Source organism: Bubalus bubalis, chromosome 15 (assembly GCF_019923935.1).
Source record: "Bubalus bubalis isolate 160015118507 breed Murrah chromosome 15, NDDB_SH_1, whole genome shotgun sequence".
NCBI lineage: Eukaryota > Metazoa > Chordata > Mammalia > Artiodactyla > Bovidae > Bubalus > Bubalus bubalis.
The window spans coordinates 22,508,313-22,529,490 of NC_059171.1; the positions used below are offsets into that span (position 1 = coordinate 22,508,313).

The following is a 21,178-nucleotide window of genomic DNA, read 5'->3' on the forward strand; positions in this document are numbered from 1 at the left end:
GGGATTTTGGAGCAAGTTAACAAATAATTCCTGAGCATCTACTCCATATACTTGGGAATATAGGTTTAAAAAAAAAAAAGAATGTTCAAAATTGATGTATCTAAAAGACACAATCTGTTTAGTAAAAAGTTTACATTTAGAAAGATTTTAAGTAAGGAGGCTTTATAGGCTTTTTAGAAAACATTCTCATGAATGGAAATGTTTGAAAATTGCTAGTGTATAAGAACCACTGCTGCTGCTGCTAAGTTGCTTCAGTCATGTCCTACTCTGTGTGACCCCATAGACGGCTGCCCACTAGGCTTCCCCGTCTCTGGGATTCTCCAGGCAAGGATACTGGAGTGAGTTGCCATGCCCTTCTACATTAGTACAAGTTACTATTACAACTAATAAGAACCATTAGTACAAGTTATTAGCATTTTGTGCATGGATTTAGCCTTGCCAACAAGGTATTTTGAGAAATTCTCCTCCAGCATGGCATCAACATGCCTGTATAGTAGAAAGTGACCTAAGGCTTTCTTAATGGAAGTAGTGGTCAGTATCTCTAGTTATCCTCTGAGAAGAGTCAAGCTTTCTCTGTCACTAGTGATAGACACCGTATCTCCAGGCACGAAGGCAGTTCATCAGTTGCCTGTGATCCACACATCTATCTCTGTTATGGCCATTGGATTGTGCTACTTAATCCTGTCTGAGTGGCTTCCCAGGAAGAGAAAACAATCTCTTTGTTCTAACAACCCTGCAAAGACAATATCTCCTTATTGATAGGAGAAAGGGCTCAGAACCTTTCCAAAGTGAGGGGTGTCTGGCAGAGACTTACAGGCAAAATCTGTCCTAGGTGGAGTCCATTTTCTCCCACATAAAGATGTAAGTTCAAGAAATTACTTAGAGAGATTACTTATAAAATACCTCTTCAGGTATCTTAGAACAATTTACTAAGCAAGCATTTGAGTCTAAAGACTGAGCTGATGTTTCCTAGAGGGACAATTATCATGTACTTCCAGTGTTCACTACAGCAAAGAAAATGAGGGACACAGGTTTCAATTTGAATTTACTTCCTGGGGTAAGTAACTCTTGTTCCATATAGTTTATAGATTCTTCATCCTGTCTTATATTTTGGGGCAGAATTTTGGTTTGTTAATAACATTCTATAACTAGAGGTTCTGTTTAGGAATGAAGTTAAATAAATACTGGGAAATATTAAAGGCCTTTCAACTTCCTCTCAACAGAGCTTGAATTAATTCATACCATGAATCTATGAAGTGAGATAGAAAACTTCAGATAAATAAATACATATATATATAATAAATAAACATATAAATATGTGTGTATATATACATATATATATATAAAATTGCACTGTGCAACTAAAAGTCAGCCCATATATACATATGGGTTTCCTTGGTGGCTCAAATAGTAAACAATCTGCCTGCAATGCAGGAGACCTGGGTTTGATCCCTGGGTCAGGAAGATTCCCTGGAGAAGTTAATGGCTACCCACTCCAGTATTCTTGCCTGGAGAATTCTATGGACAAAGGAGCCTGGAGGGCTACAGTCCATAGGGTCACAAAGAGTTGGACACGACTGAGCAACTAAAACTTATATATATATATATCTTTGGCATGCTCTAAGATTTGAGATCAATACAATTTAAGGGAGAGAAAACCCCATTTCAAATTTGCTAATGTGACAGAGTAATCATTTGAAACAGAGAGTCTAGAATACTGCTTGGTATGTGGTAGATAACTGCTGAATATTTGCTCAATGTCTATTAACTATTTTTTTCCCTTACCTCTCCAACCACGGCCATCATTTCTTTCTTTTTTAAGAGACATAGGTCTAATCATTAGCCCTGGCGGATAATTGTTGGAACTAAAACCTGAAATAATAGAAAAGGCCATTTTCTCCTTGTAAGGTTCAAATGTGTGATGGTTCATGATAAGTATCGATTTGTCTGAGCCACGGCGCTCAGACATTTGATCAAACATTATTCTGGATGTTTTTTTGAGGGTGATTTTGCATGAGATATACATTAAATTAGTGGATTTAAGTACAGTAGATTGGCCTCCATAATGTGGGTGGGCCTCACCCAATCAATTGAAGGCCTGAAAAGAGTAAGAGGTTGACCTCCTCCAAGCAAAAGAAGATTATTCAACAGACTTTATCTGCAACATCAGTATTTCCTGGTTTCACAGTATACTGCCTTCGGCTTGAACTGCAACTCTCCTGGGTGGCCAGCCTGCTGGCCTTTGTCATTAAATTATGAACTAGCCAAGCTTTCACAATCACGTGTGCCAACCCCTTACAGTAAGTCTCAGTATATATACACATCTCATTTCTTCTGTTTCTCTGGAGAGTCTTTTTTAAAAAAAAAAAAAGATTTTTTTTTTAGTGTATTTATTTTTGGCTGTGTCGGGTCTTAGTTGTGGCATGCAGAATCTTTCCTTGCAGAGCACAAGCTCCAGCGCATGTGGGCTCCGTAAATGTAGTGCCTGGGCTTAGTTGCCTTGCAGCATGTGGGATCTTAGTTCCCTGACCAGTGATCAAACCAGTGTTTCCTGCACTGGAAGGCAGATTCTTAACCGCTGAACCACCAGAGAAGTCCCTACAGAATCTTAACTAATACAAAAGGTAACAGATTCAAGGGTGCAGGAAGCGGTAAGAATGATCAAAATCAGATGTAATCCATGTCCACATACCTTCCATCCAAACTCATTATAGGCTGCTGCTGCTGCTAAGTCGCTTCAGTTGTGTCTGACTCTGTGCGACCCATAGACGGCAGCCCACCAGGCGTCTCGTCCCTGGGATTCTCAAGGCAAGAACACTGGAGTGGGTTGCCATTTCCTTCTCCAATGTATGAAAGTGAAAAGTGAAAGTGAAGTCGCTCAGTCGTGTCTGACTCTTAGCAACGCCATGGACTGCAGCCTACCAGGTTCCTCCGTCCATGGGATTTTCTAGGCAAAAGTACTGGAGTGGGGTGCCATTGCGCATTTGGGTGGAGAGGAGAGAGAAAAGATAGTCTGAATGCAACAGAGTTAATATGGGAGGTTCTCCATCCTGCCCGTCTCTCGATGTAGAATTTCCCCCTTGTACCGTGTGGGAAGTGTCATAGACATTCCAACCCTCAGTCCAAGAGGAGGGAGGATCTATTTCACCTGCTTTATAAGGCCCAGAGAGAAGGAAACCACAGTATAATTGCAAGTATCATATAATAAAACTGGTAGAATTAAGAGTCTGGAAAGAAGAAAGCAAGACACAGCCTTAAATTTCCCAGAGGTATGGAAGGCATTCCAAAATTTCTTGGGTACTGAAGCATGAGAATTGAATTAAAGAGAAAGCTAAAGTCTACAAGAGGTTCTAATGCCAGGCCTCTTTAGTAAAGTGTAGTGAGAATAATTATCAAATGGAGTCAGTTAGAGATTTGGCTATTACCTCTCCAGCTGACAAGGGCTTCCCAGTGGCTCCATGCTAATGAATCCACCTGCCAGTGCAGGAGACACAGCAGATGTGGATTTAGTCCCTGGGTTGGGAAGATCCTCCTCTGGAGGAAATGGCAACCCATTGCAATATTCTTGTAGGGAAAATCCCATGGAAAAAGGAGCCTGGCGGGCTACAGTCCATGGGGTCACAAAGAGTGGGCCACGACTGAGTGACTGAGCATGCATGCACGCACACTCCAACTGGCAAAGACTCTGAAGTGCAAGTCCACTGAATTGGTATCAAAAGTTTCATGGATCTGTATTATTAATAGCAAGCCTGTCACTGCCTGAGCCACAGCCAGCAGAAGAGTGAGAACAGTCTCTCAACAGCGTCTTGTCAGCATCCTTGACTGTCTTTCAGAAATGGCATTTGCTTGCATCCTGCTGTTGTGTTCATTTCCCTCCATGATCTATTCTGAATGGACACCTTCATTAGTCTCAGACCAGTGTTCAAGGTTCTGGATGAAAAGGGAGGTGGTAGGAACAAAAGAGGAATATCCCCACACCTGGGCAAGCTGGGGTGAGAAGGGACCAGATGAAGCTACTCCAGTGAACAAAGACATGATTAGAACACATCCCTCACTCAAGAAAGAATTTTGATAAAACTAATACTTCATGTGATCAAAATGTGGGCACGCCTAGATGCCAATATTAACAGCTAAAACAGTTGAAGGAACATCTGCTTTTTCTCAGAGAATTTCCCCCTTTAGCATAGCTTCAATACTGTTTGATATCATGTAACTCAGTTTCTAATAATGGTATGTTATTATTATTATTATAAGCTGGGAAAATCATTCAACTATTTTATACTTGAGCATCACCCATCTCATAATCAAACAAGTCCTTCTTGAGTGCTTCACATTTTTAAAATATGTATTTCCTCTCCCATTAGTTTTTTTTTTTTCCAATGAGGGAGAAAGACTTGAAGTGTTTAAGCTACTTCCCCATTTTCTGATTATCTGCTCCATAATCATTTTGGAAGTAGATAGGGATATAAAACACAAAATATTAAATATAATATTTTTTCACATTGTTTTTCACATGCAGAAAGATGGTTCTCATTTTCAAGTTATTTTTAAAGGCATGTATTAAAATAAACTAAAGCCATAAAAGTGAAGTGCTAGAACCTTGTGGAGGACTGAAATTTTAGACATATGTTGATGCATAATTGGTGCAGTAGTTGGGTGAAAGTGAAAGTCGCTTAGTCACGTCTGAATCTTTGCACCCCATGAACTGTAGCCTACTAGAATCCTCTGTCCATGGGATTCTTCAGGCCAGAATACTGGTGTGGGTTGCCATGCCCTCCTCCAGGGGATCTTCCGAACCCAGGGATCGAACCCACGTCTCCTGAATTGCAGGTGGATTCTTTACTGTCTGAGTCACCCTGGAAACCCTAGAGTACTGGAGTGGGTAGTCTATCCCATCTTCAGCAGATCTTTCCAACCCAGGAATTGAACTGGGGTCTCCTGCATCTCAGGAGGATTCATCATCAGCTCAGCTACCAGGGAAGAAGTAGCTGGATGGGCAAGTGTTAATAGGGCTTCCTTTCCTGGTCACATCTTTAGAGGTCCCAGATAAAGAGGCATATATTGGGTCTGATATTTTGGGTCAATCAGCTGTTTTGCTTAGAGCAACAGGCTTCCAACTTACTTGGCAGAGGAATCATTCTTGGAAAACAGACTGCAAATTCTTGGAAAATAAAAGTCGAGATTTTTTACTTGAAGGGCAAGTGAGAAACCTAGCATCTGCCCTGATCCACTTTCTTTGATGGTCCTTGACGCATCTCAGGGAACCCAGGGTTCTAGCAGGACCAATGACAGAGGAGATTCCTGGAGATTAGGATTCAACAGGAAACTCCATAGAAGAAAAATGGCTCTGCTGATTTTCTGTTTGGTGCTGGACAGAGATTTATAGTCACATAATTGCCAACTCAATGGACATGAGTTTGAGCAGACTCCAAGAGATGGTGAAGGGCAGGAAAGCCTGATGTGCGTCAGTCCATGGTATCCCACATATAATATCTCAAGTCTCTAGAAAACAATGGTCAAGTTTTACAGAATCATTTTTATTTGAAGGTGATTTACCCTTTCTTTGCCTTAAGAGACCTCTCTCATGCAGTATAAACCAGTGGGGTTGTGTACTTTCAGAGTAAATAGGATGAGAGATTTTTCACTCAACACTATGCCTTACCCTGCCTTCTGATGTATTCTCCAGAAAGCAAATGTGTCACATGGTGGCACTTAAGTTTTCCCTGCACATCAAAGTTCCAGATGGAGAATCTTTACCCAGTGTGATATTTACTTTGCATCAGCCTGGGGAATTTTCAGTGTTTACATTTGTACTGTTTAACTCTACTAGAAAAAAAAAGGAATTCCTCTTCTGTTAATGTGCATTGCTTTAAGCACTGCAACAGAATGATCACAGTCAAATTGTTTTATAATCAGTAACACGCCATTTGGGAATCAGAAACCTACTGTTAATAAATTGTGTACAACCATCCTTCTTTGGAGATGTAGTAAGCCTTTGGAGTTAATGTACACTATATAGTCCTTCTTGTTTTAACTAAGTTGTACATTAAGAAGATAGCCTAGGTTAGTACTTAGTGATGAATTATGTGTGTTGATTAGTAATCTGAAATCTGTATGAGTCTTCTATATGTTTTTTGTTAATGCTGTGGCTAAAATGTATTCCACAGATAAAAGTCGTAAGACTTGAAAGAAAAGTGAAGACCGATAACCTTCATAGGAGAGGACTAGGCCATTAGTAAGTAAGTTGCTTAGCAGCCTAGTAAACCCTTGATTTGCTTTTTGATTATTATTGATTTATAGGGTGATATTTGAAAAATGGACAAGGAGTATGGGGTGTCTATTAGTAATTTTACTGTATAAGTACCATATAGTTACATTTTTACAAAGATTTAGACTCATCCAATGCTATTAGAAGTTGAGACTCTTTGAGAACTTCTTCAGTAAGCCTCGACTCAGTGAGGTCTTCAAACTTTTCATTAACCAATCACAGAACAAGAGTTATAAAACTGTCACCTTAACATTAACTATCACCTTAACCATCCCTGTGCTAAATATAGACAATTACCCGACATAAGTAAAACCCCATGCTTTTCATTACTTGAATAAAACATGCTACAAAATTTATGAAAAATGATGATGATAAGTCCCATGCATACTAAAGCAAATAGTAAAGAAGAAGGAAGAAGGGAATAAATAGTAGAGAAATTTTGAGGTGTAAGTGGCTGAATTGCTCTCAGAGAATCTTGCCACTCAGTGCTGGGGTGACTTTGGATTTTAAGGTAGAACAGGACCTGGAAAACAGGAAAGGGTTATCCGCTTGATTATTGACAAGGAGAGCTTAGCCAGCTTACCTGAAACTAAATGAAACTGATTTTGGCAACTTTTGTCTGTGGTCTACCTTGATGATCGTTGTGTCCCTGACCTCTGAGGAGTCCCTCATACTTATAGTAAAGAAACTTTATGATCTGGAGTCAACTTGGAAATATGCTAGTGATATGCCTTTATTAGTAAGAACAGATTTTGGATACAAAAATCAAACTGGGAACAGTCTCATCCTAGAGATGACAAACATGATAAAAAAGGGAGAAAACCAAAATATATTATAATGAATGTAAAGAAAACCCATTCATTTATAGTTTATAAAGTTCTTTCATATATTTGATTTGACTGGAACCTCTCCTGAGTCTGATATTACTGTTATCATCATTTATCTCCTTATGAAATAGAAGAGGAAACTGAGGCTCTGACTGAGAGATTTGTCCCAGGATGATTATGAGTTTGTCTTTGTGTACCCAGCATAGCACCGGACACGTAGAAGACACTCAAAAATGTTTGTTAAAGAATGAAAGTGGTTGAAGCTTATAAGATCTGAAACTATACCCAATTATTTTCTTATTATTTAAGGCTCTTTTGGTTGCAGGCAACAGAAATAAACAAAATGTAGAGGTATTATTATAAATATGTAGAACCTAAAGTCATGAAAGTTGTTCAGGTCTTGAAAAATGAAAACAGAAAAGCATTGGTCAACTAAAACAATATTTCTCTCTCTCTCTCTTTTTCTGTGTGTTTGCTTCATTTTTTATAACCTGTTTCTCAGGCCAGCTTTGTCTGAGTTCCAAACCTGTGTTCTGAAAATACAGCTGTTCTACAACTCCTTGAGTTCATGTGTTACAGATTAAGTCTCCATCTCAATTGCAGATTCTTAGGGAAGAGATCTCAATTGGCTCCACTCTGGTAAGATTCCCACTTTTGAAGTAATCAACCAAGAGATGAGGTAATGCCCTACACACATGGCTACTAGGATCTCATCCCTTTGGTGATGTAGGTAGGGGTAATTAAAGAGAACAGAAGAAGGCATTGATTTATATGCCAGGAAAACATACCAAAGCTGTTCATTACAATTTCTTTTACTCAAATCCCATGTCCTCTTTTCCATTTTTTGCATTAATGCCACTATGAAGGAAAATTCTTTGAAATATAATATTCTTTATAATTTCCTCTCCTGCATGAGAGGAAAGCCCTTAATAATTCACTGCCTTGGTATTTTTGCAGAGCAGAAAATAGAAGCTACTGGGAATGAACAGTTATTGTTGTCTTTGTAAAAATCTAACTTCCTTGTTGATATTATGCTGCCTATCTTGGAGACAGAGGGGACTAGACAGCTTTTTAAAAATTATTTATTGATTGATTTTAATTTTATTAGCAGAGTATAATTGCTTTACAGTGTTGTGTTGGTTTCTGCTGTACAACATGGTGAATCAGCTATATGCATACATATATCCCCTCTCCCTAGAGCCTCCCTCCCGTCCTTTCCCTAAGCACCTTTAAAAGAAGCTAAAGTTGAAATAGTGATTGTACTATATTATTGGTCTACAAACTGCATTAGTAGTCTTCTTTGCCAGTTGGGACTTAAGTCTGAGTCAGTCTTAAAGGATAAACCCAAACTATGCAGGTAAAAGAAGAGGATGAAGTATACTCCATTAAAAGAAACAAATATTTGAAGCAAGATATTTCCAGGAGCACATATACTCTAGAATAGTTGCATTGTAGATAATTAAGTGGAGAGGTAGCAAATGTCACTGGAAAATAGGGACCACTGGGTGATGTCTTGAGGAGGCGAACTTTATTTTGTGAGCAGTAAAAGCCATTGAAGGAGGCTAAGGAGTACTCAGAGTTTAAAATATGTTGGAAGCTTAAAACCTCAGTCTGGAAAGAAAAACACTGGACCAGAAATAAGGAAGGAAGAGCAAGAGGAGACTGTTGCAGTTATAGATATAATACAGATGTGGAAAATAAGGGCTTGAATCAAAGTGGTAGCAGTGAGAATAAAGAGAATAGGATTCAATAAGACACAATAATAAGGATGTCAGATCTTTAATTGTTGCTGAGAATGTGGGAAATAGGGAACATTTTTTACTTTCAGGTATAGTGGGACCATTCACAGAAAAAGCACAGGAAGATGGTTGAGTTCAGACATGGAAATGACATGATCATTATCCTTGACTTCAGTGAGTTCTGATGTTTATGAAACATCTAAGTGGAAATGTTCAATAGCTAACTGAAGATACAAGTCTAGAGTTTAGGGAAGAAGTTGTAACTAGAGATGATTAATTTAGCAGAAAGTATTAAAAATCATACACAGTTTGGGGAATTTCACATTTAACTTTTCATATATTCAGGCTCCAATTGTAATATAAATAGAATAAAAATTCAGTTGACATATGAATTTATAGAGCCTTCACCAGATTCTTTTGCCTTCCATAGTCTGTCTTTGTTATAACAAATTTGTTTCTTTTATCAGTGCTGTTGAAACTGAGCTTTATAAAACCTTCATTTCTAAAAATGCATTTTCCAAGGAGCAGTTCCAAAGATAGAAAAGTGTATTGGATGGATTCTATTCTGACCTAATATGGTGTTTAAAAAAATATGTTTGCATTGCTACATGTATTTTTTCAATGGTTGTAGTTTATAAATTCTTTGAATAGGATAAAATACTAGTTACTTAGTGCTCACAAGTAAACTTACTCTTAATTGGTTTTCTGACTTTTATAACGTAGGAACCATATTCAATTGCAGAGATAATCTTTAGTGTTGATTTTTTTTTTTGGTGTGAACATTTTGAAGGTCTACAGAATTTAAAGCTTCCTTCTTCTAGTCTATCAGGATTCCCCTGATACTTTATGTCAGCTCACCTCCCTCTGTGTGTGTGTGTGCATGCACGCATGTGTGCACACTCACTCATCTCCAACTCTTTGCGGCCCCATAGACTTTAGCTCGCTAGGCTCCTCTGTTGAGCTCTGGTTGGGAAGATCCCCTGGAGTAGGAAATGGCAGCTCACTTCAGTATTCTTGCCTGGAAAATTCCAGACTCCTCTGTCCATGGCATTTGTCAACCACTTGTTTAATTGATAGTTTAAAACGTCACTCTAGATCTTGCCTGTTTCTAAGTTATCTGAACACAGTTGTATCTTACAGTCTAGGCTTCCTCCCAAGGTTTGTCTACAGGGCCTGCTGCCTCTTGGTGGGCTAGTAACGTTGCAGGCTGAACCCTTCATGACTGACCCACCCTGAAACATGTATCTGGATACCATCCATGTTCTTAACCAGCAAGAGAATCAGAAGGGTGGCAGGTCTAGAAAGCAGTTGATATGTAGAAAGGCAAAACAGAATTGTCATCTTCAGTCAGATGCAATCTAGGAAAGACCTGAAGGATAGCTTCATATAATTGAAACTCTGTGATACAGAAGAAAGAGGCTTTAAATTCTGCAGACCTTCTGAAAGTAGTACAAAGACCAGTGGTTTAAAGCTAGGGACAGATTCAGGTTTCCTGTAAAAAGAAATTGCTAATATTTAGTGAAATGGAATGAAAAGTTGCAAAAGGTGAAACATATCAATCGCTGTGTATGCTATACAGAGGATATATGTTTATCTGTGCAGTGACTGAAAACAAGATTTGGGTGTCCGTCAGAGCTGAATTGAAACCTTACTCCACAGTTTTCTTAGCCTGTGGCCTCCTAAATTTTATCATCCCCATCTTTTATAAAAATCATTGTGACAGGACGAACTTGACACCAATCCTGTTGCCTTCACTATTCAGAGCATTCTCCATAAACTGCCTGTACTCCAATCTATATCCCAGGGTCTGTTTCCTGGGGGACCCTACTTAAATCATTAGTATTTTCATCTTCGTCATCTAATTCTAGCAAATTGTCAGCACCTTCAGGGCACAGAATCAGCTTTATTCTTCTTTGTATTCCAAGAGCTGTGATTATTCAATAAATGTTTTCATATCTTACCTTGTGAGAGCTTTAAATAGACTCTTATCAAGTTACCCATCTTCCCTCCAGTTGAGCAGTGCATAACACATGTCCATAAAATGCCTCTGTATGTGATAGTGTTTGCGTACTAAGTCACTTCAGTCATGCCTGACTCTGTGTGACCCTATGGACTGTATGTAGCTCCCCAGGATCCTCTGACTACCTCCTCTTATTTTCACTGAATGCTCTTCAGCATACCCTACATGCTCAAGAACATGGATTTCTAAATGCACAGGTACTTCTTGAAACAAAATGCCACTTCCTCTTGTATATTTTCAGTTAATTACTAGGTTAAAATTAAGCAACTACTATAGCCTACATTAATCTGTGTTGGCAGCATAATTTAGTAATTGAAACAAGATTTGGGTGTCAGACAGACCTGAGTTGAAGCCTTATCCCACCATTTCCTAAGTTTCATTGTCCACATCTTTAGAGGAAGGGGAGGATATTAATACCTACCTCTTTGGGTTGTGGGGAGAATCAAAGAAAATGTATGCAGAATGCCAGACATACAGCAAATACTCAAAGCAAGTCAGCTATTTTCTGTGATATTATTTTATTAATATTTCAAGTTCACTTTATTATTCATTCTCTGTAAATTTGTTTTCATACAGATCAAAATACTTACTAATTTCCCCTGTAATTTCTTCTTTGACCTATGGGTTATTTAAAAATCTGTTGTTTAATTTGCAAATATTTGCAGATATCCAAATTTCCTTCTGTTGTTGATTTCTAATTTCAACCCACTGTAGTTAGAAAACTTACTTTGTATGATTTCAATCCTTTTAAATTTATTGACAGATTCTGTGGCCTAGCTCATTTTTGTAAATTTGATAAAAGGTATATGAAATCTAAATATTGCTCCGCATCTCCTGTTCTGAATTATTCTCTTGAAAATGGACTTGTAGCCTTTCTAATATTATTGCATTTTCTCTACAAAGTTTTGACCTGCATGATAGTAGTTTTAGGGCTTCCCAGGTGGCACTAGCGGTAAAGAACTTGCTTGCCAATGCAGGAGATGTAAGAAACGCTGGTTCAATCCCTGGGTTGGGAAGATCCCCTGAGTAGGAAATGGCAACCCAATCCAGTATCCCATTCCAGGGATCCTGGAAAATCCCATGGACAGAGGAGCCTGGTGGGCTACAGTCCACAGGGTTGCAAAGAGTCGGACACGACTGTGGTGACTTAGCATGCATGCATGATAGTAGTTTTCGAGTGTTATCAGTGAATTTTTCTCCTTTGCCCCTTCTGATCAGAGTTATCTTGGTCAGTTCAGCTAGGCAGCTGCCAGAGTCATCCTTCGCTATCTTCAGAAGACAGGGCACTGAATCCATTGCCTGGAGCTCATCGTTCTCATACTAGAAGCCAGGTGCTGAGAGCAGATTCTGAAACTCAGCACCATCCGCATGTCCAGCTGGTCCGCTTTCTTTCTTTCCAAAGCCATGACCTTATACAGGGATTGGAGATGAACACACCACCTGTGCCCTAAGTCACTCAGCTTTTCTATTCAGGGCTGCAAATGTTCACAAGAAAGAAAGAAAGCAGAGACTTTTCCTGGCAGTGTGTATACTCCTGCATGATGAAGCAGAAGCTAATCATGGTTCTTGAAAAGCTATGTTAAGAAATAGGGACTATGTGGCATGAATGTTTTTGCTCGGTTTGTTTTATTTTATATTTTGTAAGATCCAAATTTCTACATTAATTCAATAAGATAATGTCACTTCCATTTAGAAATTTAAACCCAATGAAAATAAGTATTGAGTACATGATTATTTAATGATAGTAAATACTGGTTTCAATAGATTTACAGGGGAAGATGGTCTGTTATGTATATATTTTATATTTGTAGCTTTTGTATTAACATTTTGCTTTTCAATGTGGAGCCAATAAGAATGAGTCTAAGTGATAAAGAATCAAAGAATCAAACACAATAAATAAGTAAATAAGGGAGCCATCATAGAAAATTGGCTAAGATCATTGGCTTTGAATCTGAAAATATCTGCATATCAATTTATTAATACTTCTCTGAGCTTTAATTTTCCTCATCTGTAAAATATAGGTAATAGTTGTAACTGCTTACTGGTTAGGGTTTTTTTTGTTGTTGTTGCAAAGTTAGGCAAAAAGGAGTATATTTATAGGAGAGTTCATAGAATTCATGAGAAATCTGGAGAACTGAGCTCAGAAATTGGGCCAGAGCCATGTTATGCTGGAGGAGGAGCACAACTAAGTCCTCCATAGGAGCAGTCTGGCCAGGGTGCCCCTTCCACCCTTTGCATGATCTCTAGGTTGAATGGCTTCTTTGATCACACACTCCAAACCCGGAGTTCCAGGCAGGAGAAGCCAGGTGACTAAGCCTTGGTTGCATGGCCATGCTGAGATATGTCCGGGAAAGTAAGAATCTGGTCTTTTCAATTCATACAACACCCTTATGCGTAGATAATGGGCAGAAACAAACAAGCAAGCAAATAATGGGCAAAGACCACACAGAATTTTTGTGCATTAATTACTGAAATATATGCAAAGTGCTTAACATAGTCACCTCATTCATATTGGATATCAGTTATAATTGTTCTTTTTTCTTGGAGAAGCAAAACCACTATGAGTCATATATAATAAGATTCTATACATTCAATAAATGAAGAAGAAAGAAAACTACAAAGCCCCAAACCAACTATATTTGTATTTTTGGAAAAAGAAAACCAACCATCTGAGCACATTTACCCTAGATATAGTTGTTGCATGCAGTGAGAACATATTTCCTTAAATAAACTTTCAGTATTATAAAAATTAAATTATCCGAGGGAAATAAAGGTGCTTGACTTTCTTAAGCATGTAAAGAAAACACATTTGTTCCATGAGATTTCCCAGGAAAGAATACTGCAGCAGGTTGCCATATTCTTCTTCAGGGGATCTTCCAGACTCAGGGATCGAACGAGCGTCTCCTGCTTGGCAGGCAGATTCTATACCACTCAAACACCTGGGAAGCCTGTAATTCTCCTACGGGTGAAGTCAATTCTCAGGGAGGGGTCAGCTGAGATTTTTTTGCTGCCCAATCTCCCAGAAGCTGGAGGAATGAGAGGCTGAGTCCTGGAAGGAGTATGTAGTGATACATCAAGTCTACTACTGCTACTTGGCTTCCTACCATCATTTGATATGCTTGCCCACTCCTCCTTCTGAAACACTCTTCTCTTGGCTTCCGTGTTGCCACACTCTTGCTTTTTTTTTTTTTTTTTTTCCCTTCCTATCTGAAGGTCTTCCTTTTAGACCTAAATTTCATGGAGATTTCCCTGGACCTTTATTTCTCTTTACTCAACATGAGTGCATTCTTTCTCATGCCTTCAAATATTATCTGATGACTTTTAAATTTATAATTGTAACTCATATGTCTTAACTACCTCCAGAACTGTGAATCTAATGATTGCTCATTTCATCTAGGATGTCTCACAGACATCTCAACATTTTTTTTTTGAAAAACCAAACCCATATCTTTAGTATTGATCCTCATCCTGTATTCTCTAACTTAGTTGTTTATGCCAGAATCCAGAAAGCCAAGCTTAGCACGTTCATCCACATTATGTCCTCATTAAAAAATGACCGATTTTTAGTGAATTTGACCAACAACACACATCTCATGTGTATTCCTTTATTTTCTCTATTTCTGTTGCCCTACCATCTTTGATCTAAACTGCTACAATATTGCCCTCTCTGACCTCCCAGTGTACATCTTTGCTTCTGTCAGATCATTCTTTATACAGCAGCTAGAATGGTCACTCAAGAATGCAAATACTACTGTGTTACTCACCTATCTAAAATCTTGGACTTGTACACTAAAATTATTACTGTGACCTAAAGTGTCTTTTGAGGATACACTAGACTTCTGTATGTCTCTCAAATGTGTTTTTCATATGCTGTTCCCACCGCCTGGAATACACTATCTCCAGACTTTCTTGTGTTGTGTTTAGTCGCTCAGTCTTGTCCAATTCTTTGTGACCCCATGGACTGTAGCCTGCCAGGCTCCTCTGTCCATGGGGATTCTCCAGGCAAGAATAATGGAATGGATTGCCATGCCTGCCTCCATGGGATCTTCTCAACCCAGGGATTGAACCCAGGTCTTCTGCATTACAGAAATGCCTTTACCATCTGAGCCAACAGAGTAGCCCCATCTGACAATTGTTCTTTAAATTTCAAGACAGAGTCAATATATTACTTTTCCAGGGAAGTCTATTCTAACTTGGCTAAATTAGCTTTCCCTGCTAAAGACATTTTTAGCATTTACTCCTCCTCTCTCAGATGCCTTATCAGAATTTTAAATATAATATAAATTTTATTTCCTTTCTCCCACATTAGACTATTAATTTCATGAGAACTAAGACTATAATTTTTGCTCTACCACTAGGCTGTCAGTGTCTAAAAAGTATCTCTAACATAGCAGTCCTTCAGTAAATTTCAGTTGAACATTTTATCAAATTCACACACATACATATATACATACCCATATTGTCCTAGCCTGTTCAGATTGCTAAAAGAAGAATACCATAGATTGGGTGTCTTAAATAATAAACATTAATTGTTCTGGAGGCTAAGAAGGTCAAAATCAAAGTGCCAGGAGGTTTGTGTTTGGTAAGAACTAATTTTTTGCATTTGTGCTAATTTCTTTTAGGTTTCAGGAAAGACCAAATTTAGGTATAACTCCAAGTCATTTCCTGATGTTCCTGAAAATCAATGTGCTAAGGTGCTTTCAGTCATGTCCGAATCTTTGTGACCCTATGAACTGTAGCCCACCAAGCTCCTCTGTTTATGGGATTTTCCAGGCAAGAATACTGGATTGATTTGTCATGCCCTCTTCCAGAGGATCTTCCTGACACTGGGATAGAACCCTCATCTCCTGTGTCTCCTGCACTGGCAGGCAGGTTCTTTACTTATAGTGACACCCAGGAAGCCCCAAAATCAATACATTTGAACAATAATTCAGAATCATGGATTTTGCAATGTGCCTGGGAATCCTGGGTACTGCCAAGTATGTAGTAAATCTTCAGTAGGTCCTTATTGATCAAGTAAGTGATGGAGCAAAGATAATTATAACCCATGTGTGATGGTTAATTTTATGAGTCTACTTGGCTAGGCCAAGGTACCAAAATATTTAGTCAAAAACCAGTCTAGATTTAGCTGTGAAATTATTGTTTATTTTTAGAAGGGATTAACACTTAGATCAGTAGACTTTGAGTAAAGCAGATTATTCTCCAAGACATGGGAAGTCCATATCCTTAGAAAAAAGACTCAAGTCTCCTGAGTAAGGGAGAAGATTTTGCCTCTAGACCACCATTGGGTCTGAACTGCAACATCATCTGGTCTCCAGCCTACTATCCTACCCTACAGATTTCAGGCTTCCAAGCTCTCACAATTGCATGATTCAGTTCCTCAAAATGAATCTCTCTCTATATATATTTACTATATATTTACATATCCTATTGATTCTGTTTCTCTGGAGAATCCTGACTAATATGCCCTGTGGTCCTTATGTTGTGATTTTGAACTTAAATATGTAAATAACTGATATAAGTTAGAATTTGGGATGCCCTCTCATTTCATTTCAGCTCACTATGAATTATACTAAATTAGGTTACAAAGTATGATTTTTCTGTACATTAATATTAACACGTCATCTCTCTATAGTAGAGACTTTGTTAGTAGACTTTGGTTAAACAGGTAAAGTAAATGAAAAAAAGTGTGACCCTAAATCTTACTTTCTAGAACGCAAAAGAAATTACCCTTCTAATTTGAAAACTTAAATGAAAATCTTGAAAGTTTCAGGCTCTAGGGAAAATGTTTACAGTCACCATATGAACAAGGCCAGCTAGAGGGTGTCCAATGATCTATTTTAGATTTTTTGAGGCTGAATCTGCCATGGAAAGCTCGAGGCAGCTAACAAGAGACCTTCCTTGTAAAACCAGGCAGGAATTCTGAAGTAATGAACTCTGCTCCCTGTGTGGGTACCATAAACTTCGTAATGAATAACACTCTTTGAACGTCTGGACAAGAAAGATGTCTCACTCCAGGAGGGATGTTTTCCTTTCTGTAACCAAACTGAGCTTAGCTGATATTTGAAGCCTGACTTCACACTCTTTGGAGCTCCTCTTTGATCCAATACAGTTTAGTCAAATTGACTCTGATATGTTTGCAGATTGGAGTGGGGGTTAGCAAAATGTGGGAGTCGGGGTGTGAACCGTGTGTTTCTCTTCAGCTGGAAATTTGCCAATATCTTTCTCTAAGGAAATAAGATTCCCTTTCCAGTTTTGATTGATCGATAGTAAGAAGAGATTTGGATATAGCTTTTGGCTCAAAATGGATTGGGGAGAGTCCCAAAGAAGAGCCCTAAAAGTGGGATATGTTTTGGCAAGTGAAATATAGAGGGGGAGTTGAAAGAAATGTCAGCCTGGAGGAGAGAACCTAGCAGACGATTGACTAATAGTCCTCAGGTATGGAAGAAGAGGTTTGATTACTTCTCTAGGCATACAAAGGATAAAATGAGAAAAGCACCAAGCTGTAGCTCATAATGTTAATGATGAATCGGCAAAGAAAATTCATGTCACTATTGAATTAAAATATAATTAGCAATTATCCATCTTCCTCATCTCTTTTAGATGTTTTAGATTCCTTAAAATTAAAGAAAGGGAATCCTTTTACTATATGAATATTTGATGCTTGTGGTTTGTATATTATTCAGCAAACATTTATTCCTCTTCCACCATCTACCTGCCACACCTTCATGGGAAGAGTATATTTTGCCCCCACACTGGTTTTGAGCTTGGCTCTTCACTTGCTGTGGAGAATGAAATGTGGATAAAAATTAAAGGTACTGGTTCTGAGTCTAAGCCTTAAGAGACATCACATATTTTCATTTACCCATCTGGCATCTTCTGACACTTACATGGGAAAAACTTGCCCTGGGTGGCTGTTCTCCTGTGCATGTGTGCTCAGCCACTTCACTCGTGTCTGACTCTTTGACCCCGTGGACTGTAGGCTGCCAGGCTTCTCAGTCTGGGATTTTCCAGGCCAGAATACTGGAGTGAGTTGCCATGCCCTCCTCCAGGGGATCCTCCCAACCCAGGGATCAAACCCACATCTCCTGTGTTTCCTGCATTGTTGGCGGATTCTTTACTGCTGAACAACCTAGGCTGGACTCAAACTGATACAAGTATGCAGACCCAACTAAGCCCCAGTCTGAAGCAGAGGTATCCTCACTGCTCTGTAGGCCCATGGGAGAGATATCAAGACCGTGCCACTGAATTTTTTATTTGTTTGAATGGGTTCAGTGCTTGTTCATAGTTTTCTTCTTTTTTTTTTCTTTTTTGGCTACATCACGTGGCTTACAGGATCTTATTAATAATTTCTCGACCAGGGATCAAACTCAGGCCTGGCAGTGAGAACATCAAGTTGTAACCACTGGACCACGAGGGAATTTCCTCATTCAGTAAGTCTTTTTGGGTATTTACTATGTAACAAGCTTTGTGCTAGATGCAGGAGATACAAGACTCAACCTTCAGAGAGCCTCTAGGTTACTGCAGGAGACAGATATACAGTGAACCAGGTTCATATAAGAATCGGTGCTATAAGGGCTAAAATTATAGTGTCATGTGGTTGGAAAATTGAAGAAATAATGTACAGCTTGGAGGAGGTAAAAGTATATCAGGAATGACTTCATAAACAGGGATTGTTGAATGTGTTAATTGGAGACATCACTTGTATAAGTTGTATTGATCTATGCTTTCACATGTGTGTATCCAAGTGAGATATGTGCATCCCACACTGGGGATATATACCTGGGGTCATGTGTGAAACAGCTGAGAATGTACATACATACTTATGTGTGGTTCTCATTCTGTAATGAGAATGAGAACCATACATAAATATGCACAGCATAAGATAATGTTCAAAACAATTTCAAAATGCCATAAAATGCCTATTTATCAATTTCATCTGTATTCATGTAAATATAAGAACCACATTACACAAACTGGGATTTATAGTTCTTAAATAATGATAAATATACAAACTAAGTCATTGAATCTTTTTTGGAGCAAAAGTAGTCAATTCCTAGGAGACTATTTCTTGTGTAAAACTTCAAACTTCTCATCAAGTATTAGTACTTATGGAGTCATTTTCAAGGAAATCATATTTATACTTATAATAAGGATAAAATGTCAGGACAAAAAGCTTTGAGATGAGAATTCGATTTCTGATGTCCGACACTAGGTGCTTCAGCTTTCAGTTTAGTTTTTGATTAAAGGAGGGGGTCATGGCTTTCAAATACTATTTATTTATTTACATTCAAATACAAAGTTACATCCTCTCAAATTAAGAGCAGGCCGTAGATGGAAGCTGCCTGGGGACTGGATTCCATGTTCGATTTTTACCAGAAGTGTGACTTTGGCAAGTTCTAACATCTCTAAGTCTCAGAATCTCTTCCTGTAAACTGGAAGTGGTAATAATAATGCCCCGTAAGTTGTTGAGAGAATGTACCTACAGGGCTTGGCACGGTGCCTGGAATGCGCAAAGATCTCAAGAAATGGTGGTTGCTATTATTATTGTTGTTATTTCTCCAGTAGAGGAAAATAAACATTTAAAATATAGAATTTATTATTTATGTAACATTTGTGAGTGGGAATATATGAGTATAAAACCCTGAAACCTTCGAGTGTGCAGTCATGCTTTGGATTATTTTGACTTCAATTGGCAGGGGACAGACTATGAGCTCACGTGAATTTTCTAGACTTTAGGAGGTAGTATTATGACAATGGGCTTCCCAGGTGGCGCTAGTGGTAAAGAACCCGCCTAGCAAAGCAGGAAATGACTGAGACAAGGGTTCAATCCCCCGGTCAGGAAGAGCCCCTCGAGGAGAGCATGGCAACCCACTCCAGTATTCTTGCTTGGAGAACCCCATGGCCAGAGAGGAGTCTAGTGGGCTATAGTTCATAGGGTTGCAAAGAGTTGGACACGACTGAAGTGTCTTAGCATGCATACATGCATGCATTAGGACACCGCAGCAGAGAGAACCACATTCTTGGCTTTTAACCTCTGTCTTTAGGGGATGTTGATATAAAACATCAATCATCTGAACCATCTTAGACATGCACTACAGCTCAAGTCTCTCCTCATCAATGATTTTCATTTAAACTAAATCTGTAAGAAGTATTTGGGTAAATAACCTTTCTCCTTTTCTTTCTTCTTTTACTTTCCACATGTCAAGAACAGCGTATGGCCAAATTATTTTTTTCCAAATTACTCATTTTAACCAGGAGCACTCAGAAAAGTTTGGGAATGACTTTCAGAGAAACATTTTTAATTGTTTTTAATTTATCTAAAAACAGGCTAAAAAGTTTAATTAACAGGCTCCAAGTAATAGTTATACCATTTCTCCTCTGCTATCAGCTTTCACTTTTATTTACGATGGGTGTCCCCCATGTCTCTTTCACACCAAAGTCCACTATCACTAATATTTCTGTGATATGCGAGTAAACCTACATGTAAAGTTAGCACTTGCAATCAATGCAAATTAATGACTTTTTAAAAAAATTTCAATCAGGAAAAGCAGCTTTGTAGTTGAAAATCCCATGCTGGCCCTAGAGTGGGAGTTTTTCCAGCCTCTGCTTAAATCCAAAAAAATACTGCAATCTTCTGGCACAGGCCCACTGTAATGCTTTAAAAACAATTTAGCAACTGTCATTGCTGTAATTACAGTAACTAATTACCATCCTTAGCAAACAAATAGCTTAACATAATACGCAAGCCGAATCAATTTTGAAGAAATGCAAATTCCAAAAGCGAAAAAGGGCATTTTGGCAAACCTGAAAGGGAAGCAGGAAAATAATACACTTTGTTTTATCTGCACATAATTCCCAGGGAATATCATATCATAAATATTTGCATTCAGTTCTTATCAGGACATTTGCATTTGCTTCTTATCAGTGTGCAGACCGGACTCTGCCAGATAGAGAGAAGGGCGCCCCACCATGCACATATTTCTAATGAATCACGTCTCGGGCCCAGAGAATATTTTGGCTGGAACTTTATCACCCAGATGAAGAGGTCATTTACTCTCCGAGTTGGTTCATCTTGGAATTGTCTTGAGATTTTGATGTGATTCACCCGACGCCGCATTTATTTATTTCTTTATTTTAGACAAATGCTGGAGGCAGTTTTCTACTGGAACATTTCTTCCAAAGGCAGCTAGCTGTTCAAAGGACACTTCTCCCCTTGCTGGCCACCCCTTCTCCACCCACTCCCCAACTTCTGCAAAAAATGAAATCATATGTAAATAACACCGGTTCCAATTATTTCAGATTCAGTAACAGGCCTGGCCAT

The 21,178-nt window shown here is 38.6% G+C and overlaps 2 long non-coding RNA genes across 3 annotated transcripts in view; both read left to right on the forward strand.

Annotated features, from left to right (window-relative positions):
• Positions 1-2,081: 2,081 nt before the first annotated feature.
• Positions 2,082-18,244, forward strand: LOC112579137. Of its 2 annotated transcripts, none has more exons than XR_006544866.1 (3): positions 2,082-2,300; positions 7,598-7,734; positions 18,190-18,244. It is a non-coding gene; the product is annotated as an uncharacterized LOC112579137 (long non-coding RNA). The 2 variants fall into 2 exon arrangements; XR_003103572.2 differs by lacking the exon at positions 2,082-2,300 and adding an exon at positions 6,162-6,239.
• The window catches only part of LOC123329443, a 37,004-nt gene continuing 34,061 nt past the window's right edge, over positions 18,236-21,178 (forward strand). Inside the window, exon 1 of the long non-coding RNA XR_006544865.2 lies at positions 18,236-18,287. This is a non-coding gene — a long non-coding RNA (uncharacterized LOC123329443). The remainder of the gene's footprint in view (positions 18,288-21,178) is intronic.